This window comes from Microplitis demolitor, chromosome 7 (assembly GCF_026212275.2).
Source record: "Microplitis demolitor isolate Queensland-Clemson2020A chromosome 7, iyMicDemo2.1a, whole genome shotgun sequence".
Lineage (NCBI taxonomy): Eukaryota > Metazoa > Arthropoda > Insecta > Hymenoptera > Braconidae > Microplitis > Microplitis demolitor.
Genome location: NC_068551.1, coordinates 9,169,863 through 9,185,764, shown reverse-complemented (window position 1 = coordinate 9,185,764; position 15,902 = coordinate 9,169,863). Strand labels below are relative to the sequence as shown.

The following is a 15,902-nucleotide window of genomic DNA, read 5'->3' as shown; positions in this document are numbered from 1 at the left end:
CATACGTACATACGTACATACGTACATGCGTACATACGTACATACGTACATACGTACATGCGTACATACGTACATACGTACATACGTACATACGTACATGCGTACATACGTACATACATACATACATACATACATACGTACATACGTACATACGTACATACGTACATACATACATACATACGTACATACGTACATACGTACATACATACATACGTACATACGTACATACGTACATACATACATACGTACATACGTACATACGTACATACGTACATACGTACATACGTACGTACGTACAGACACTCGGACATCATTCTGAAAATAGTCAGCATAGCTTCCTAGGACCTCAAAACGTCGACATTTGATGAAATTTCGATTTTTGCAAATCGGGGTAAAAACAATAACTTCCCGAATTTTTCGAGAATCGTCGATTTTCTTAGCGGGAAGTTTAAAATATTTTTTTTTCCTGTGTTATTAAAATGGGAAATAGAAAAATGGATTGAGGCAAACCTTAATATCACTATTAAGAGCCCGGATTGGTACCAAAATTTTTATTTTCAGTTATACTTTCAATTTTTGGATACCATAAAAAAAAAAATTTGTTTTTTTTTTTTTTTTGAAACACCCTAATATATACATATTCCAAAAAATTAAAAGTTACAAAACATTTGTTTGAGCCGCGGTTATTGCGTAATCAGCAGAAATAGCTTGAGATATAAATTTTCTAAATTTTTGTGGTTTTGTTTTTTGAGTCCACGGGTCCGAGAGATTGCTACGAGAAAACCAATGTATAGCTAATTTAGAAAATTGATTGAGCTACAATTTGCTTTTTTGTTGTCTCTGGACGATAATTTGATGCGAAGATATTGGCCTTCAAATGAAAAAGGATCCTTTAGTCTTTGATTATCGATATATCAGCATTTAATAGACGCGCAGTCATTTCGAGGGCAGCTCTAGAAACTTGAATAAATTTCCCACAAGCCTAATTTTTTATTTAAAAAAAAAAAAGAAACAGTTTTTTTTCATCTTTAATATCTCGATTTGAAAAACGTACAAAAAAGAATTTTTATGGCTTTTTAATCAATCAACTATTATACATTACAAATACTATGGGAAAGATTAATGTTTCCATGTGATTATACAGCATAATAAACCCCCAAAAGCTCTGTAAATTTTCAAATCGATCAATTAAACCGTTTTTTCGGACCGTTTTATCAAAGGATAACAAAACAATGAAAGGAACATGTTTCGTTCCTTTAATTATGTAATCATCATCAAAATGAAAAAATTAATTTTTGTCGATTTTCCTTACATTTTTGCGTGACTTATCAAGTGAATGTGGTGTAAAGAAAAAAAAAATTCAGGACTTTTTTCGTGAAATTTTGTAAAAGTATTAAAAGTACATTGAGAAAAGGATTTTCTTTTAACAACTGAATTTTAGTTATGACAACAAAATGAATTGATTGCCCATTGCCAATCATACACGCTGAGAATTTTATGGTAATGATTCTTATCGAGGATTTTTAATAGTTACCATACAGTATAGTAATTTTGGAATTTTCTACAATAATGCTATTAAAAACTATCATATGGTGCTAACTATTTATACCCCTGATTAATAATTACTCTAAACAAAAATAGTAATCACTCGCATCACAGATATCATCACTTATAATTGTAGATAGTAATGTTTACTATACCGTGATGGTAATAGTTACCGTCGTGTATGCAAAAGTTACTCAGCAACTTTTTATTTATATACTTTAGTATAAGTCCTATATTTTTCAAAGAAATCAAAATAAACATAATTGATTGTTTATTTACTTCCATAAAAGTACTTACTCCAACCTCCAACTGTCAATTGATAAAGGAGCTGCCATTTTTTAATGTTTGTTCGCCCTCTGTGCTATAACTTAACGCGCAAATAAAGTTTGAATTTGCAAATAATTTCTAAAATTATTTTTTCTAGGGTTATTTACTTCAAATTTAAAATATTTTCGTGTGTTTTAAGGTAGTTTACTCGCGAAACGACTTTTCTTAGGAATGCGATGAAATTAAAACATGAGATTAACAAAAATGTCTAATATTTAATGAAAAAAAAAAAAAACGAAATTTTTTCACTGATTGTAAGACGAGATATTAACAATCAAAAAGTGCATAATTAACATGCTGGAGATCTACCAAGTATAAAAAAAACATGTAGTCTCCTGAATATCTTGGAAACGGTTCTTACCATTTTTTTTAAAAACGTATCCACTGTTGAATGAAAAAATTAGAAATTTTTTGGAAAAAACTCTGAATTTCTTGACCGATTTGTTTAAAAAATATTGATTTTTAAAATATAAATAATTTCAAAATACTTGACGTATGGTGGGGTACAGTAATCACAACTAGGCAACGTTGCAGTCGTCATACTTAATCCACGGAAATGTAAATGTCACTCAGTTAGGTTAATTTTTGAACATGAAAGTATTGGAGGTTAAAAAATTTTTGGAAAATTTTTCGAAATAATTTTTATGAATGTTAAACATTTATTCAATGATATTAAACAAACAAAAAAAATATTTTTTGATATTAATTTATATTACTGATAGTTTTTTTAATAGCCTTAGAATTTTTTTAAATTATGATATCGAAAGTAGCACATATCGGACAATTTTCTTCTTTTTATATAGGATTTTCTTGTAAGTTTAAAAAAAAAATTATGAAAATATTTACAAAAATTGATTTTATCCAAAATTTGTGATTGTCAACAATAACAAACTACATGTATATTAAACTCACACTATATAAATATTGCTACCTATGCGTTTAAGCTATAGACTATTCAATATAAATATTTGCAGCGTTGCCACATTTATTATACTCATCAGTATGATTGTATTGGTGTGTATCTGTATACTTAAAACTAAAATGTATTGGATACAGTCTCTCACAAAAATAAAATATTTTGGCACTGAGTATCTCTAACTTTTTATAGTTACGATTACGCTATACTTTTGGCTACAAATGTCGCGAGTGAACTACCTTAATAATTTCTTTTTCCAATAGTCAATAGGATGAAGCACTCAATAAATTGAAAAAAAATGGCCGCGTACATCTAAAGAGACACTTGGGGTATATTTTTTGCTTATAAGTGATACATATATATTTTTTCCGTGTAAAATATTTACATTAAATAATAAAATTTTAAGTAAATAACGAGTTGAACATCTTAGCTGCTCAATACACTAAGCTATTGATTAAAAACAAGTTATTGTGGGGGTCGTTAAAACTAGTTAGCATGGGGTCGTCCCGGTCAGCGGGTCGCCCCGGTCACCCAAATTTTGAAAAGTCTATCATATAAAAGATTTTGATTTAATTTCATTTTATACTCTTATTTAATTAGAAGTAATTAATGAGCCCTAACGTTAAAAATGAATTATTTATTAATAATAGTTAATAAATATAAATTTGATCGGCATGTGATCTAAAAATCAAGGACACGATCATAAGGTTTGTTACATATTTTATAAGAAGAAAAAAGTTTATAATTGATATATTTATAATCTACAGACATTTCTTAATCCATTTTAATTCTTGTATAAGTATAATTATCAATACTTTTTTTTTAAATTCAGTTTATTTTCTCAAAACTTAGTTGGAGTCGTACCGATCAAAGATATGGGGTCATAATGGTCAATTCATTCACTTGTTTCTTGACTGACAATTCGTATGATTGTTTAGTAAAAATATTAACCAATATCTTATTTAATAAGTAATTAATTAATTGAAAGGTAAGCTTTTTTTAAAAATTTGTTGTTGCAATATTAATGGAAAAATAAATAAATAATAGAGGCCTCATAAACGGGTACGGAAAACAAGTTAAATGTTCCCGGGAAAAAATGATCAGATATGAACAGGCATGAGTCTTCAGGTCTGATCAGACATGAAAAATGACTGGGTCTGACCAGACCTGGCCAGGCATGTTCAGGTCTGATCAGGTATATTTATGTCTGTTCATGCCCATCTGGGTAAAAAAATTATAGAGAAAATTTATTAATTATTGATTTATAGTTATATGAAATTATATATAAGTTATATATAATTCTAACTACATTAGCTATATATAATTCTAACTACCCCGTGTAAAAAAGAAGGTTCGAAAAAGTTTGACAGTCGAACTTCGAAATTTGTTACAAAACCGAACATTATTTCGAACTTTTTCGAATTTTTGTAAGTCAATACAAATAGCATTACAAACTAAAATCTTAGATGCCTTTGAAACTTTGAGGGTAACATGGACCGCCAAAATTTTAAAGATGAAAAGTGGTGAGGGAGGAGGGGGGAAAAATAGCCCAATAAGGTAAAATAGATCCGCGGGGTCAAAATGGTACCCCCTAATTTTTAACATTAAAAAAGATGGGGAGCGGTGGCATTAGGGCGAAATTGTCCCCAAGGGACAAGAAAGTGTCTCCAAAATTTGTGACATAAGAAGTGGGAGGAGGGTTGAGTCCGGGGGGTGGGGTAAATGGGCCATCGGGTCGAAATGGTCCCCTTAAATTTTTAACATTAAAAAGTTGGGCAGGGAGGGGTAGCGCTAGGGCAAAATTGTCCCCGAGGGACAAAAAAGTGTCTCCAAAATTTGTGACATGAGAAGTAGGAGGAGGGTTGGGGGGAGTAAATGGGCCATCGGGTCGAAATGGTCCCCTTAAATTTTTAACATTGGAAAAGTGTGGAGGGGGGGGGGTGGCACTAGGGCCTGAAAATATCGAACTTTTTCTTTAATGAAAATTATCAAAAAAGTTCTGAAACTATCGAACTTTTTTGAACTTTTAGACTAAAATTATTGAAAAAGTTCTGACAATATCGAACTTTTTTAACTTCTAGATTAAAATTATCGAAAAAGTTCTGAAATTATTGAACTTTTTTAATAAAAATCCAGAAAAATTCTGAACCATTCGGATTTCCGTGGTGAAAATTATTGAAAGTTCTGAAAATATCGAACTTTTCAGAACTTCTAGACTAAAATCATCGGAAAAGTTCTAAAAATATCGAACTTTGGTGATGAAAATTATTGAGAAAATTCTGAAAATATCGAATTTTTCCACAACTGCTACAATTTATCGAAAAAGTTTTGGAAATATCGAACTTTCTAAGAAATTTTTAACTTAATTTGTTGGGGGCTATTTTTTCCTCGGAGGTCTATTTTCTTCCACCCAGGAATCGGCAGTATCGATATTTTTATCAACGATATCGATTATATTTTTAATTTTTTCAAAATTAGTATTCAACAAGAAGAAGAATACCGATTTTTTCAAAAATTAGTAATTCATAAAATATAATTGTATTATTATTTTTGAAATCAATAATTACAAAAAAAAGTTTTCTAATTATTGAAAAAATGAATAATTAGAAAAAAAACTTCTAATTATCGAAAAAATAAACAATTAGAAAAAAAATTCTCCTAATTATTGGAAAAATAAATAATTAGAAAAAAATTTTTCCCAATTTTTGACAAAATGAATAATTAGAAAAAAAATTTTCTAATTATTGAAAAAATTAATAATTAGAAACAAAATTTTCTTATTATTGAGAAAATAAAAAATTATGGAAAAAATTTCTTTGATTATTGAAAAAATTAATAATTAGGAAAAAACAATGCCAATCAATAATTTCGATCAACAATTTTTTTATAGAAAAACAAAAAAAAATAATAGTTCTTACAAGAGAAAACAAGTAATATATACATAAAAAATTACAATGTAAGGCACTCTTAAAAATTATTATTAATTTTTTTTTGCTGCACTTAAATTACATTTCATAATAACTCGAAGCTCAAAATTAGAATCCGACAACTTATTAAACTTTGGTAAATTAAACATGGTCGCATAGCTAAATAGTCTCTCAACAGGTGCAGATGAGGGCAAAGGGGTATTAAATTTGATAAAAATTCTTTTTACATTAGGATAAAGATCCAAAATTGAAAAATCGCTGCTTTTGTGAGCCAAAAATTTTTGGTACATAGCCTCTGGATCTGATGTACCAAATGTGTGTAGAGAAGTTGACATTTCTCCAGAATCATTTTCTGAATAATTTGTAAAATCAAAAAAGTCATCTTCTTCAAAAAATTCTTCTCCATTTGTTGACTCCTGATGACTTTGATTTAAAGTTAATTTTATAGCAGCCATCACATTAGCTTGAGCTTTGGAATTCAAAGAAACCAACCAATTAAGTTTGAATTTGGGGTGAAAAGCTGCAGTTACGGCACTCGTTGTACCCTCATCAACAATATTAAAAATATTTTTAAATCGAATTTCCAAAGCATTAAGTAGACCTAGAATCAGCTTCTGATAGTAGAGAAATTTCAATTTCTTACACTGGGTTAACTTATTTTTTATCGTTATTAAAGTGGGTAACAAGTACCCTTATGAGGCCACTTTTTCGCCTTGTAATATATCAATTGCTTGAGCAATTTATTGATTACAATGCAAATATTCTTCCATACATCTGCAACATGAATAATTATTTATATAATTATATAAATATTACTAAAAAATTTAAAAAAAAAAACAAAATCTGGGCGTCGGTTGACCCTGCGGGCCAGCCTCAAAACTTCCCGCTGTTTTCAACCTCAAAGAGCTCGAAAACATTAGTGTAGATATATTTTCGAGCTCGAAAATGCTATCACATGCCATTGTTTTTTTACGATCTTTGCACATTTTTGTAGGTTATATTATGATTTATCCGGAAAAAATAACATAAAATGTTATTTTTTTAACTTTTCCACGCCGATATCTTTCGAACTAATTAATTGATTTTGACGTTTGAGGTGGCAATCAGCGCGTTTTATTGAATTCTTGAGCTGATAAAAATTTGAAATCGATCGCGTCAGTCGTTTCGAAAAAATTGAGAAAGAACCGTTTTTCACCATTTCTTTCTTTAACGATATCTCGCGAACGAATGAATGGAATTTGATGGTTGAGGCGGTAATCGACGTATTTTATTGGGTTCTAGAACTGATCCAATTTTGGAATTGTTTGGTTAAGTTATTCCAACGATATTTGCAAATAACTGTTTTTTACCATTTCTTTCTCCCGCGATATCTCTCGAAGAAACCAACCGATTGAGATGGCTAAGGTGGCAATCGACGCGTTTTATCAAATTCTAGAGCTGACTAGATTTTGAAGTCGATCGTTCGAGTCGTTTCTGAGAAATCACTAAAAAACTAAAAAAAAAAATTTCTTTTTTTTTCGTAATTCGCAAATATTTTCGAGTCTACTTGATCTACTTGATCAAACGATCTGAAACACACACACACACACACACACACACACACACACACGCACACACACACACGCACGCACACTCGGACATCATTCTGAAACAAGTCAGAATAGCTTCCTAGGACCTCAAGACGTCGACATCTGATGAAAACTCGATTTTCGAAAATCGGGGTGAAAACAATAACTTCCCGAAATTTTTGAAAATCGTCGATTTTCTTAGCGGGAAATTAAAAAAAACGAAAAAATTTTATTAGTAATTAAATCAGTTACTCAGTGACTGGAAGTTTAAAAGTCTCGGTTACATCACTATGAAACATTATCTGAAGCGATTAGCGGATCAATTAAAATATCTGTATGATTTTTTACTCCTTAAGTTTAAAATTTTAAGAATTTTATAAAGTTCGAGTAGCAATTTTAGTTTCAAATTATTTGAGAATGTCAATAACTTTTATGGATTTTGACTAAAAATATATCAATATACTACATTTCAAGTTAGAGTAAAATATTGAGTTATTTTTTTAAATAACAAACCGGTAGAAAAAATACGTTAATTACATTAAAAAAAAAAAAAAAAAAAAAAAACAACTAAATTAGATGATAAATTCAATTTTTACTGGTTCTTAGACATGTCGGCTGCAGCCAATTGCTTTTTTGAACGAGACATAAACTGATCGAGAATACAATCGATGATAATATAAGGTTTTAGTTCAATCCATAAACTAAATTAATTAACAGGTGGCTTTATAACTGTATCAAGACCCTAATACTTTGGCTCAAGTAGAGTAGTGTATAATAAAATCGCAAGAAAAATAATGAAGAGTGGTTAACTCTAATAATTATTTACCGAAAATTGGTCTCATCAAGTGCATTGTCTAGTTCTAATTCTTTTATGTTTGATAATATCTTATCTTTCAATCCATAAATTTGAAGAAGTGAATTGTATAGCGAATTCCATCGCGTTATCACTGGCTTTTGCAAGCTTTGGCCTAAAACATCCTTTAAGTGTTCATTTTTTTTTTGGTGAAGATAACAATTTCCACAGAAAATTGCATCTTTAAATCCTTAAATTATATGATGAATTGAGCTGTTTATTAGATTTGATGCAATTAATTATATCCGTTGTTGCTATAAGATTTAAAGTATGGCTAGCACAACGGATATGCTCAGGCAGAGTTTCAATCGATTCGTTTTCGTCGCGTATTAAAAATTGATCAATCTCGGCATTTTCTTCCTCATCAGTAACAGCGGCAGTTTCATTAGCTAATGATTCTGCATTTTCTATAGCAAATATTAAAATTCAATATTATTCAGCATAGAAAACAATACACTGTAAAAAATCGGGAGTGAATCCGGAGTGAATACGGATTTTATTTCAATCCGAATCCACTCCGGACCGGAGTTTGAATACTTAAATAAATTTATATTTAATAGAAACAGCTTATAACGGTGACCTTGGCTACTTCGTGTCCAGTAGCCACGAACCACAGTTACGAAATTTCCCGATTAAATAATTAACTATTAATTATAAATTATTAAATATAAATATAAATTATAATTATTTTGTTACTGGTTCTTAGCGGGAAATAGTTCTCAGGTTGCAGGTCGACTCGTTCTTACTGGACACGCGGCTGAAATAACTTATTCTAGAGAACGCTGGTGATAAAAGAAATTTATTGTAGAGACTCAATTACCGTTTATATATATATAATAGATTTATTTAACCAAATCCCAAATATGTACAAAATTCCCCTTTATATAAAATTAAATTTTTTCCAATAAATAATTAAATAAGTAAATGTGAAAACGAGAAAATTTTAATAATAATCATCTACTTTAAATTTTCGTTGAAGAGAGAGATATAAATATAATGTAAATTTATTTTAAATCTTATCTGGATTTTATTGTACACGACGTACAAGTGGAATCGGGCGTCGGTTCATCCTTGATTTTGCCGCCGTTGATCCTGGTAGTTCTTGGGCTGCTGGCTGACCGGAACTTGATGCTGGTCACTCTCACTAATCACTTAGATACTGAACTTAACGCAAATTTGGTTTTATAAACCAGTTTATAACAAAAGAACAAATGTATTTTAGAATTTTAGTTGAAATTTTACTACAACGAGAAAATCGAGTAACTAGTAACGAGGCTGTGGGTGTCAGCGCTTCAACTTGAGTGTCTCTTAAATTGATTGCCTGCACTTGAATCTCGAGTCGATCGCTTGGACTTGAATCTCGATTGAAATCTTGAACTTAAATTGATTGCCTGCCCTTGAATCGCCTCTTTTATCTAGTTGTCTTAGGCCCCAACCTCCGATGACCCCTACCTAATTATGCGCACATAACCAATTTACGGTCACCTGCTGCGTGGAATCATCCCCTGTGGTCTAACGCCTAGCTCAGCCAAACTCGGCAATCAGGCTGTAACGAGAGAGAGAGAGAAAGACCAAAACCAACAAGGACAGCGAGAGAGCCACACTCTCACGTCGTACCAATGCTGCCCGGTTATAAGCTTTAATTTGAAACATAATTATTTCAATAAATAATTGATTCAGATATTAATAATAATTAAAAACTTAAAATATTATGTTTTTAATTTATAAAATGTTTTAGTAACTCAATAAATTATAATTTCATATATATAATACATATTGAAAATAATAAATTATTTCATAGCTATAGCGATATAGTTTTATGGGAGTATTTGATATTTCGGTACAATATGAAATGTTATCTCGTGGTATGTTTGATATAAGTCATATGACAGTTTGTGACTCAATGGAATTATATTTGTGAAAGTTTTATTATCAGCTGCTTATAATTTTTAAATATCATTTCGCGTGAATATATGTAAAGGGAGCTCGTAATTATTTCCGTACTCAATATAAATGTCAAAATATCAAAGACCTGAGCTCAATATGTATTTGTAATTTTTTTTATAATTAATATTGTCCGGAACTCCCCTTCGGAGTGAAATTCATTCCGAGGGAATTAAATAAATAAAAAGTCATCCACTCCCGCGTTCACTGTGTATTCACTCCACGTTTTCTCCGCAAATTTTTTACAATCTAATTATCGTTAAAGTAAGCTACAGCAAGATAGCATATCAAATGAAGAAATACTGAACATAATTGTTTTTAGATTAAATTTACCACCAATTTAATATAGTGGAAACCTAAAACATGCAAACCTTCTCAATAAGACAATTTATAGATAAATTGAGTAAAATATAAATAGCCCGAACTGGGAATCGAACCCAGACCATGTCGGTATCGCGCCGAGTGCTCTACCAGTTGAGCTATCCGGCACTATACTATATTCCGTTCAATTTGATTTATAACTTATTGAGCCACACCGTCCATCGTACGGTATTGCACCAATTTTTAATATAGTGGAAACCTAAAATATGCAAACCTTCTCAATAAGACAATTTATAGATAAATTGAGAAAAATTGGTAAATATTTAAAAACAATTATCCTCTTTTTGAAAAATTAGTAATTGCTGTAAAATAATTATTCATTACTAGAAAAATTAATAATAATTTTAAAATAAATATCCATTATTAGAAAAATTAATAATTATTTTAAAACAATTATCCATTATTAAAAAAATTAGTAATTATTGTAGAATAATTATTTATTATTCAAAAAATTAGTAATAACTTTTAAGCTAATTACAAGTTTTAGAAAATTTAAATAATGAAAATTCATAATTTTTATTTTGCCGATCACTGCTTCCACCCCAGATTTTTTTTATGTTAAAAATTTTGGGGGGTCAATTTTGTCTCAGATAGTCCTTGCCCACAAAAACCGATTTTTTTATGCTAAAATTTTGGGGAGTACCATTTTGCCTTGTATTTTTTGAGACATCTAAAAATCTGGGGGAACAATTTGCCCTAGTTGTCCATTTTACCCCCCCCTCTCCCCGTCTTCCACAGACACACACACATTCCATGTCACAAATTTTGGAGGATACCATTTCGCCTATAGTTTTTTGAGTTATCTGAAAATTTGGGGGGACCATTTTGCCCCGATGACCCCTCCTCTCCACCCTCCGCCCACTTTTCATGTCACAAATTTTGAAAACACTTTTTTGTCCCTCGGGGACAATTTTGCCCTCGTACTACCCTCTCCCCCCAACTTTTTTAATGTTAAAAATTTGGGGGTACCATTTTGACCCCGCGGGTCTATTTTACCCTATTGGGCCATTTTGCCCCCCCCCCCTCTCCCCATTTTTCGTCCTAAAAATTTTGGCGATCCATTTTACCCTCAAAGTTTCAAAGGCATTAAAGATTTTAGTTTGTAATGCTCTTTGTATTGACTTACAAAATTTCAAGAAAGTTTGAAAAAAAGTTCGGTTTTGTAACAAATTTCGAAGTTCGACTGTCAAACTTTTTCGAACTTTTTTTCCGCACGGGACGTTAGCTATATATAATTATAACTAAATTAGTTACATTTAATTATAACTAAGATTTTAAATTTAATCCCATATATCAGGTTGGATCAGACATGAACAGATATGATCAGGCCTGAGCGTATTTAACGCTTCAGACATGAACAGTTATGAACAGATGTGAGCAGGCATGGACAGGTATGATCAGACTTGAGCGTATTTAACGCTTCAGACGTGAACAAGCATGGACAGGTATAATCAGGCCTGATCATTTCTAATTTCAGGCCTGATCATACATGAATAGGCATGATCAGATCTGATTATTTTTCCCTGGGTTGTTAATTATTAATATTCGATTATTTTTCTTACTTCTTAAGTTTCAGTTGGCAAAATAAAATTTTAATTTCATGAAATTTCAGCAATATGACTTTGGATTCTTAATTTTTAATTTAAAATTAATAGTGACCGGGATGACCCACCGAATGACCGGAACGACCCGATACGTTGGGTCGCCCCGGTCAAACTTATAATTTTTTAATTCATTAAATATTTCTATTTACTTTTATACTTTCATTTTTATGTATGTGCCTTTGGTTCGCTAAATTTCATAGAATAAGATAATGTCCTTTTTATGATCTAATAAGGATAATTCGAAAAATTTTGAAGTTTTATTCCTTCCCGATGAAAAAAGTTTTTGTCTAATCATATATAATTATGCATAATCGTCTATATATGATTGGATCCAAAAATTGGCCAGGTCTAATTATATATAATCAGATCTGTTTATACATGATCATGCATAAATGAATATAGTCATTTTTAGAATCTGATTTAGAATACCTTTAAATTATTAATTAAGTAATTTAATTAGGATTTATTGATTTTATCAATACCAATATCGATTAAATTTAAATAAAAAAAAAAAAAATTACTATTCGTTGACCACCACTTTACTACGAGGTCACCCATCCAATCAATGACCTACGCCGATGCTGCTTAACTTTAGTGATCGCTGGATTGTACTCTGATCCTCTAGTCTGTTATGAACTTACAATAAAGAAAAGTTTATGGCATTACTTAACTCAAATAATCAAGTCGATACATCATACGTAAATAATGCACCTAATAATGAATTTGATTTTGTACATAAATTACAATAGAATTCAATAGATACATATAATCAAATCTATTTATCTATAAACTTATAAATATTCGTATCTAAATCGATATCGATTAATACTTTTAAATTGCTGCCGAAACCTTTGAACATTTTTTAAGTATTAGGAATTTAAGTTTATTTGATAGTTGACAAAATAAAAATTTAATAACATTTATATTAAAAAATTGTCATATTATGTAATATATATATAACTACATATAACTTTATATCAGTCATGTCTGATCAGATCCAATTATATATAAACTTATGCACGAGCATACATGAATTTATAGTAGCCATGTCTGATCAGATCTAATTGTATATGGATTTGTATCAGTCATGTCTAAACAGATCTAATTATGTATAGACTTATATATACTTAGATCTGATCATATATAGACTTATATATGGTAGTAAATGGAGTTGACAGCCAAGTATTATCATGTCTAATTATATATAGAGTCATATATAATTAGATCTGATCATATATGGACTTTTATATGGTTATATATGGAGTTATACCAGCCAAGTATGAACATATCTAATTATATATAGACTCAAATATAATCAGATCTGGTCAGATCTAATTATATATAGACTTATATATAATTAGATCTGATCATATATAGACTTATATATGGGCTAATAACAGCCAGGTATGATCAGATCTAATTATATATAAGTCTATATATAATTAGATCTGACCAGATCTGATTATATTTGAGTCTATATATAATTAGATATAATTAGACAAAAACTTTTTTCATCGGGTTAGGTGACCGGGATGACCCCACGCTCCCCTAAAAATAAAAAGGTTTTTGATTTTATCAATAAAAAAAATAAAAATAATTTCCAATTATTTTTAAATAGATTCCGCTTTTCGCTGCCTGTTGGGAAATATTTCAGACTTCTCGTTCAACTTTTTTCGAGTAAATCGATCGTTTTTAAGAAAATCGGTGACCCATTGGTAGATATTATGTTCAGGGTTATGTTTCTTTGTATGCTTCAAAAATTTTGTTCTTTGTAGAGCATAACAAAGGTTGATGAAATCATTATAATTTCGAGAACTGACAAATAGAGCATTAAAAAATTTTTTATTTTTTCGAGTAATCAGTCTATCGCGTTCATTTTCTGTCTAATAGGTTCGCATTAAGCTTCTTGCACGCAGGCTCATTTTCTTTGCCGACAAAGCTCTTAAAAAGCTTTTGACATCTAAAGGAATTCCTTCAATTTCGACCTGAAACATGAATAGAATTAATAATATGAAAATTAAAAAATAGCATATGAATGAGTAAAATATTATGGTAATGTACGTACTTTCCCGTTATTGTTAGTTGATGGCCGCCCGATTATTTTTGAGGAGAACCTTTTTTACGTCCGAGACTATTTTTTTCGGAATAATTTCAAGCGTTGTTGTAATTGCGACGTATTTACTATGTCATCGAAATCACTTGAACTCCTGGGACTTGAGGACCGAGAAGACTGAATTGAACTGTAGGAATCTCCAGATTCAGATGACGAGCTTCGAGCATTATTGAAATGTTGTGGTGCAGATTGTTGTGAACTTGAAGCAAGTAGTCAGCTTTCATGAACTGATCTGCGAGTATGTTGTAGAGATGATAAGCTTATCCTTGATCCAGATGATAGTGGAGTTCTTGGAGTATTTTCATAAATTGATCTGTGAATATGTTGTAGAGATGATAAGCTTATCCTTGAACCAGGTAATAGTAGAGTTTTTGGAGTACTTTCATGAACTGATCTAGGTGTGTGTTGTAGAGATGATGAATTTGTCTTTGATCCAGATGATAGTGAAGTTCTTGGAGTATTTTCAAGAACTGATATGCGTGTGTATTCGACGGATGGTGTCAATTCACGATCAACTACATTTTTTCTAACGTTACATTGATCCTGTAGATAAGTAAATTAATAAGCTCCGATACTATGATAATTATGTTACAAAACCAATGAGTTAATATAATTAAATAAAATGAAATGCCATTATTTCAGTAAATAGATGTTTTGAATCAAATGCGCTGTTCAGATTGAGTGAAAGTTATAAAATAAAAATTAATCGAAATTATAAGATTCACAAAAAATATTGTTTGCGTTCGGTTACTTATGTAAGACATTGAGCTTCAAGCGAGTATTGTTCCAGTTTTAATATTATACTTATTAACAATGCTTCAAGGCTGTCAAATACAAATTTTAATCTTTTTATATTCAGCTCGATTGAATTTCAGTAATTTTTGGGATATCAAATACATAAATCTTTAGAGCGAACATTAACATCGAAAAAATACTCCTCTAATATATTGCTCCTTGTCTAATTAATAAAAGATAAATATAGTCTGATAGTCAAGCAATGCATTATAAATCGGAATTGTTCATAAAAGTTAGTGAACAACAACTAAAAGTAACGATATTTTTGTGTTGTTTGATTTAATAACTTACTTAGTTTTTTAAAGACAAGGCCATTTTTGTTTGATCAATCCGTATGGATTCCAGATCGATTTTCGATCTTGTTTTCCAAATTTGATGCCTTTTATAATAATGACTAAGCACTCAAAATGTCCTAAATTTTAGAAAATTTAGTCTTTTCTGGTACTCACTGTAATCACAAAAATTATTTTTTCGGCTAGCCTAGTAGTCAATAATTTCAATAAATTAATCAATAGAAGTATTTCCCAGCTACTTCTGTAGATAAATTTGAAAAATTCTCCTTCAAAGTAGTATAAATTTAATCATTTTCAGCAAATTAAACTTTCATCAACGATTACTGGAAAGCTGAAAAATCAGAATTGTATATTTTATAATGATATTTATTTTTGTACGTTGATTTCTCAAAATATTATTATTCTCTTTGTAAGCATTAAATATTATAATAATATTACAATCACTTGATGTCATTGATTTCTCTTGGAACGTTTTGTCTGTTGTCTGAAATAAAATTAAAGTAGTGGAATAGGGAGTATCAGGTTTCATCGGAGGAATACATAAATTAGTAAAAATACCTTCATCGATTTTGTAGTCTTTTTAATTTTGTTAGGAGGCAATTTTTTTTGTCTCAATAGCAATGGCTTTGTTTCGAG

The 15,902-nt window shown here is 30.2% G+C and overlaps 1 long non-coding RNA gene across 1 annotated transcript; it reads right to left on the bottom strand.

Annotated features, from left to right (window-relative positions):
- Positions 1-13,693: 13,693 nt before the first annotated feature.
- Positions 13,694-15,584, bottom strand: LOC103573892 (uncharacterized). Its single transcript, XR_549188.1, has 3 exons — positions 15,265-15,584; positions 14,131-14,721; positions 13,694-14,050 (listed from the first exon to the last, which is right to left on the bottom strand). It is a non-coding gene; the product is annotated as an uncharacterized LOC103573892 (long non-coding RNA).
- Positions 15,585-15,902: the final 318 nt, after the last annotated feature.